The following is a 7,210-nucleotide window of genomic DNA, read 5'->3' on the forward strand; positions in this document are numbered from 1 at the left end:
AACCATGGTTGTGTTTAGGTGACACGTTCTGGTCATAAACCAGGGGTGTGTTTGGTTGACACGTTCTGGTTATAAACCAGAGACACATTCATGTTATAAACCAGGGGTGCGTTTGGATGACACGTTCTGGTCATAAACCAGGGGTGCGTTTGGATGACACGTTCTGGTCATAAACCAGGGGTGCGTTTGGATGACACGTTCTGTTTTATTTGTGAGTAATAGAGAATATGTTCCTATAAAGTTTCGCCCTACAACCAGGAACGTGACAGGGACACAAACATGGCGGCCACAGAAAGTAACCGGACAGTGTGAAAATATCCAACATTCCTATTCTAATCAATACGTCATTGGTTGTGAGTTCAAATTTAAAGGATGTTAAATAACGTCCTATTAATAGTATTCCTTTATGAGGATTGGTATGCCCTTTAATCACCAGGACAGAAAAGGTAGAAATAAAGTGCGATAGTAATACCAATACATTTATAAAACATGTGCCAATTTAGATTACGTTTTAAGTCGATATTGGTATGTATTTGTTTTATTTACATCTTTAGAATTTAACGAAGCTCTCTTTTGATAAAACAATATATATTTAGATCTTCTATTCACGGTGCTAGTGGCGTTTTCGATAGTGGAGTAAAAGAATACAGTTTACATAAAGGGAGATAACTCAAATAATACTATAGTACAAACGACTGCCGGATACATTTGTACATACAGGCAACAATTATGATATACAAGTAAAAACCGGGGGCACAGCGATTGAAAGAAATGAATATTTAAACTTTGACAAACATAACTCTTCTTAGCTTTTGTGAGTTTTCCCTTATTCGATTTAGTTGGTTTTCGTCTTTTTGCCGTTTTGCTTTTGCATGTATTTGCTTTTTCGTTTTTCTACTTTTTCGTCTGGAATCTTTTCGCGGGTAACAAAAAAAACGAAACGTCAGATACAAGGTACCATGATATGTAATCATCCCGTTGTTTAGCCCTTGCATGTTGTTTTGATGGACCAAACGACCCATTACGACCACAAACAACCAGAGACCTACATGTATATACTAATAGTATAGTATATAGGTCTCTGAAACAACGTACGTACATTTTAGTTTACAACGATTCGGAAGTGGTAAATCCGCAGGGGCTTCTTGGCACGCTGCAATGACCCAGAATGAAATTTACCCCCAGCATCGAAATATTACTCATAGACTGGTGGGTCGGACCTTTCAATTCTAGTACATTGGATTGTGTGAGGCCCCCGTGGGTAAATACATGTAATGTATTTTGTCAACATTTTAATTGTCTTGGCTGTTCTGTCACTGTCCGTAACCTAGCGGAAATATATTCCGTAAGTAATGTATACTCTGTATAGCACACTTATATGTATACACACACGTAAAGTTTGTTAGATTTGGACAACTGATCGAGAGTCATCAAAGCTGTTACCAATTTTAGATAAGTTGGTCAAGGCAAATTTTAATTCGGCCAATGGTCAATAAGTACATGTATTGCTACGCAATGGTCGATAGAACGTGACCGCTAGATAAACCTCATACACACACCCACGTATATGTAAGGAGGGTACAGGCTAACAAGCTCTAAATACGAAAGGTATATTAACCGGGTAGCGTGGGTTATGTGTATTTATTATCTATAAAGATTCGGCGTAAATCGGAGCATTAATTAATTTTGATATTAATATCATGGTATTGAACACCCTTCTCTGCTACTCTTGAGAAACAATACTACGAAAATATTGAAACTGTGTCCGTCATACCTTGATATCGATCTGCGCAGTTCGTGTAGTAGTACCAGATGATTTCCCGTTGACAATCGGAAAGTACGGGTCAGATTGTGTTAATCGTGTAACTCCCCCAAGATCACACACGCCCATACATAACCATCAATTCGTACAAAATAAGAGTGCTTTCTCCGAGACAAAGACCAAACAAAGCTGGTACACGTGACCTAATTAAAACAAATTTCATCTCCAACCATGGTTGACGTGCCAATTAAAAGACACACATACGTGTAGATAAAACCCTTAAGAACTACTACTACTGTTAACGCTACACCTAAGTTTTAAGTATGACGTTTAGTCAAAAACAATTAAAATGTATACTTCTTTAACTAGTTGGGTGACACCTGAAGGATGTCACAGAAAGAATGAAGCGTAGTGAGGGGCGATAACTCTGTTTCAGCAGTTTTCATCAAAAATCGCTCAATATCTAAATTTCAACCAATGAGAAGACTGTGTTAAAGGTTGGGCCGCGGGGCCGAGTGGTTAAGGTGTCCCAACATTTTATCACTAGCTGTCCATCTCAGGGATGCGAGTTCGAAACCGACGTGGGGCAGTTACCTGGTACTGACCGTAGGTCAGTGGTTTTCCTCCGGGTACTCCACCACCAAAACCAACAAATATATCCAAGATTTTATGGGAATTGGCTCGCCCCAATATTAATCTTGGAGAAAATTGTTAATAAATCACACTTGCACGAGGAAAATCCCATTTTTGTATGAATTCCCCAGTGGAACACAATGATACAAATGAGAGAAGGAAAATTGTTTGTTTGTTTGACATAGCCATTTCTTTAAATTGATATTTCGAGACTTTCCCCATAGTTTAAAGTCAGTATCAGTGTCTTTGTCAGTGGTCCATGTCGAGCAAATTGGGAGATTACCAGGTATCTATTTTTTTTTTATTCGAAAATTTTGCAACTTCTTCAGTAGTGTTGGGAATCACTAATAAGTTCATGATCAATCATCATCATATCGATAATTGATCGATCATGAATAGAACTTTAGGGAAATATCTACAAAAGCATTAATATGAATTGTACATTATAATTACCCAGGTAATTTTATATCAAGAACAGGTGAGCAAGTTATCTCCCTTTTTCTATCACAGATGAAAATTAGGTAATTAGCAAGTTTTAAATTTTAAATAATTTATCTTTGACTGGTTTCAAAAAAACTATTAAAGATCATTATGTTACACAAAAATATATTGCAATGGGTAAAGGGGACAAGTATAAGGAAAATTTTCAAAATGAATGGAAAAAATGGCAAAAATTACTTAATATCTCTTAGAACTTCCAATTTGCTGATTATTGTCCTTAGATTCTTGTTTACTGCTATACTTTGTAATGTTATATGTAACCAAAGTTAATACATATTATTGTTTCTATAAGATTGTTGCTATAATCATATGTGGTGACACTTGCTGACGACAATACATGTTTAAATCCTCTTGTCTTTCCCTTGCCAGTCTTCATTCATATACAGTAAAGCTGGTCTAATTATAAGTCAGACCTAAATTGTCTTACCAGCAATTCTGTTTATCCTGGGTATATCTGGGTTAGACTACAGACCATACTGTAAATATTTGATTTTCTGACACCTCTCTCTGTCTGTCTCTCTCTCCCTCTCTCTTTGTCTCTATGTCTGTCTTTGTTACTATATATATGTCTTTGTCCATGTTTCTTGTTTCGTTCCTATTGCTTTATTATTATGATTTTTCTGTTTGCTCTACACCTTCTCTTCTGCTTTCTTCCTTTCTTTAAATACAGTGGGAAAGTACCATTAAGAAAATTCACCAAAAGTAAATGATTTTATGAATCTGGATTAAGATGTGTGTATTTGTGTTGGATCATCTACAATTCTATGGTGCTATAATAATGATTATTCTTAATACAATTGTATACTATGTACTTTACACTGTATGAAAATCTCTGAAAAAATAAAACAAATACAAAAAAAAAAAGTTTTAAATTGTCTTATGTGAATTTGAACAATAATTCATGTAAAGGAAGCTTAACCATGCATAATAAAACATGTTTTTATTTTTAAATACTGTATCTTTTTTCAACCTTTTATCAGGTAGCAGTGTACACCAGTTTGCCCAGTTTCTGAAAATTAAGTGGCAATTATCTCTTACTCTTATATATATTTGCTTTGTTAGCTTTGTTTATCACCCTTTGAATAGTCAGCTGAGTCAGTTTGAGGCAGGGTCTCCTTGTAGAAGTTAGTGACTACCTCTGAACAACATGCAGGAGACCTGTCTGTCCACAGGCCATCCAGGAAATGGTGCAATAATTTATGAAAATGAAGCTTACCAAGCAAAATAAATAATATTTTCTTTTCAAATAAATGATTTAAACTTCTTGTAAGGTAGCAGTGTAGACCAGCTTGTCCGGTTTCTGAAAAATAAGTAGCATCTTTAAGTCTGAGACTGGGTCTCCTTGTAGTAGTTGGTGATTACCTGACTGAACAACATATAAGAGGCCCATTGCATGCCATCCAGAGCAAAGACACAACCACGACAGCACATACTGGCCTGATTGTCAGCTTCCCTTTTCTTCTGCAGGATAACTGTTCAAACTTTTCTATACTTCTTCTATATATATAATACTAATAAACTTTGTGTATTTGGTTTAACGTCCTATTAACAGCCAAGTTCATTTGAGGACGTGCCAAGTTTAGAGGTGGAGGAAAGCCGGAGTACCAGGAGAAACACTACCGGCCTACAATCAGTACCAGTTAACTTCCCCACGTAGGTTTCGAACTAGCAACCCAGAGGTGGAGGGCTAGTGATAAAGTGTCATGACATATCTTAACCACTCGGCCATCGCGGCCCCTCAATAATAAATAATTAATAAACTATCTTACAGTAAAAATTGTGGAAAATTTGTTTCTTAATATCTAAATGGCTTGAAATTGAGAGAATAGTTCTACTAAATGAAATGAAAACCATATTTCATACAAAGTCTCAAAAACATTTTAATGAAGTTTTTTTTAAGTAGAACATAGAGGGTAATTGCTTGCGGTCTAAGGCTTGCAATTACAGTAACTGTTTAAAACTTTTTAATTCTTATTTGTCACAGTTGCTATTGTAAAAGATGTGATAATTAAAGAAAATGGTGTTATCCCAATATCAAAATATTTGATATTGAGAGAATAGTTCTACAATATGAAATAAAAATCAAATTTTATGTAAAGTTTCAAAATTCTGAATTTGTTTCTTCAGTAGAATATAGAGGGAAATTAAGTGCGGTCTTTGGCCAACAATTTAGAACACCCCTCCTAATGTAAATATATGCATATGATGGTGTTGCCCTAAAAAAAGAAACATTTAAACTATTTACATGTACACTAGTCCCTGTGTTACAGTATTTTACCTGTGTGGAGATGACATTATGAAGAAGACTATTTTGTAGAATGGTTATAAATTAAAATCCTGGTCATTGTTTGAATTTGTCGAATAATTTTCTATAATACCTTTATATAATTAAAGTTTAGATTCAAAAGATTTTACTAATTGCTACCTGTGTGCAGATGAAATTTGGGAGAAAAACTATTTTGTAAAATAGTGATAACAAAATATTGGTAATTCTTTAATTTTGACAAGTAGTTTTCTATAATACCTTTTGTAATAAGTTGAAACAGATTAAAAATTCAAAAGATAAAACAAAAATACAACATGGTCCCACACCCTAAATTTGTTAATTAAATTAATGTGATATAACAATTGACATAATTTTAGTAAAATTTTGTCAGAACAGGTTTCTCGCACATGGTTTTCTTTGGCACATGTACATGTAAGCAAAGAGTTGAAATATGTTGATATGGAATTGATAATAAAGCAACTTATAGATATTTGAAAATTGACTAATTCATGAAATTTCAAAGTCAACTATTTTGTAAAATTGTGATAGCTAAAACCTGGTAGCTCTTTGATTTTGTCAAATAATTTTCCATCTTATACTTTTTTTTGTAATAAGTTAAGAAATTAATTTAATTTTAAAAGATAAAAAAAAAAATGCATGACACCCAAAGCAACATAATTTTACTTAATGCAACATAATATTGACAATATTTTAGCTTATATTTGTCAGAACAGCTTTCTTGCATATTGTTTTCTTTGGTGCATAAAAGTGAAGGGTTTAAATATATTTGAAAACTTATTTCATATATTTATTAATGCAAAAGATGATATAATTTGACACTGTCCTAAGAACCATCTCAATAAAGGGCAGGTCAGAGACTTTAATTTCAAAATTTAAAGCATTAGAATATAAATATTTCATTAGAAATTTGAAAAAAAACTTCTATTACTGAAAAAGAATTGTTCAATATACCAGAGACATATATACATGTCTCTGAATATACTGCTAGTGTGTACTGAAGTACGTGTACAGTAGTTCCTTGAAAGTTCGTGTCATCGTAAGCTAATATGTATGAGATATGATTCTCGAAACGTCGTTGCTCCTCAACATAAACAAATATCAGCTGATCAAGACATCAAAGCATCAACTAACGACACAGTAATTTCATTAAACAAACAAACAATAAAAATTAAATATTACATATTTAAACGTCGCCTGTCTCTAAAACGTTAATGAACACGTAACATTTACACTAGGCCTACTGCCAGTACTGGAAGCCTACGACTCGGTAGGCTACGAGTTTAGATTTGTTATCGAAAAGAATTGAACGCTGGTCTGGGTTGACGATGAATACTGATCCTGGAAAGCAACAAATATGGTCATAGTAGAACAACTATAATCTCCAATGTCACTTTTAATATGACATAATATTAAAAAGTCCTGGTCCTGACGGGAAAATGTAATACAACTCACTTAGAATGCAGCTGAAGCCTGGGGTTAAACGAGTAAGCGGCGTGAAGTCCCCGGTGTTGTTCCATCCGGAACTCCTCGGAGAATCATTTCAGCGATAATACCCGATGAGTTCAGGATGGCGTTATCTATAGTTGTCCTTTATATATGCGGTCAAGCCGACCAAACCAAGTGTGTTAATAATTTCTATTAAATATAAACTTCATACGTCAATTTTAACGGACCTGTTGATGTTAATGCAGGCTTTAAAACACATCATCAAGATGACTCGCGCAAAACAAATATAAAACCAGTTGATTCGTAATGAATGTAATGCTGATAACTATGTATGCCGATCCGGTCCATCTGTTCTACCGTGCTAAACGGAAAGGAAACACCCGGTCTTGCGTCATCAAAACAGGCAGGAAAATACCCCAGTCGAATGGAAAAATACTGAGAAGGTCGAAAAAATAGGCCATTTTCAAAACAATCTTGTAACCGTTCTGCTAAAGATATCGAAAAACTAAACAGACTGTTTTCTTCAGGAAACATTTATCTCTTTGTATGTGCATTGTATATATCTCTGGATTTTTTTCTGA

Source organism: Pecten maximus, chromosome 14 (assembly GCF_902652985.1).
Source record: "Pecten maximus chromosome 14, xPecMax1.1, whole genome shotgun sequence".
Taxonomy (NCBI): domain Eukaryota; kingdom Metazoa; phylum Mollusca; class Bivalvia; order Pectinida; family Pectinidae; genus Pecten; species Pecten maximus.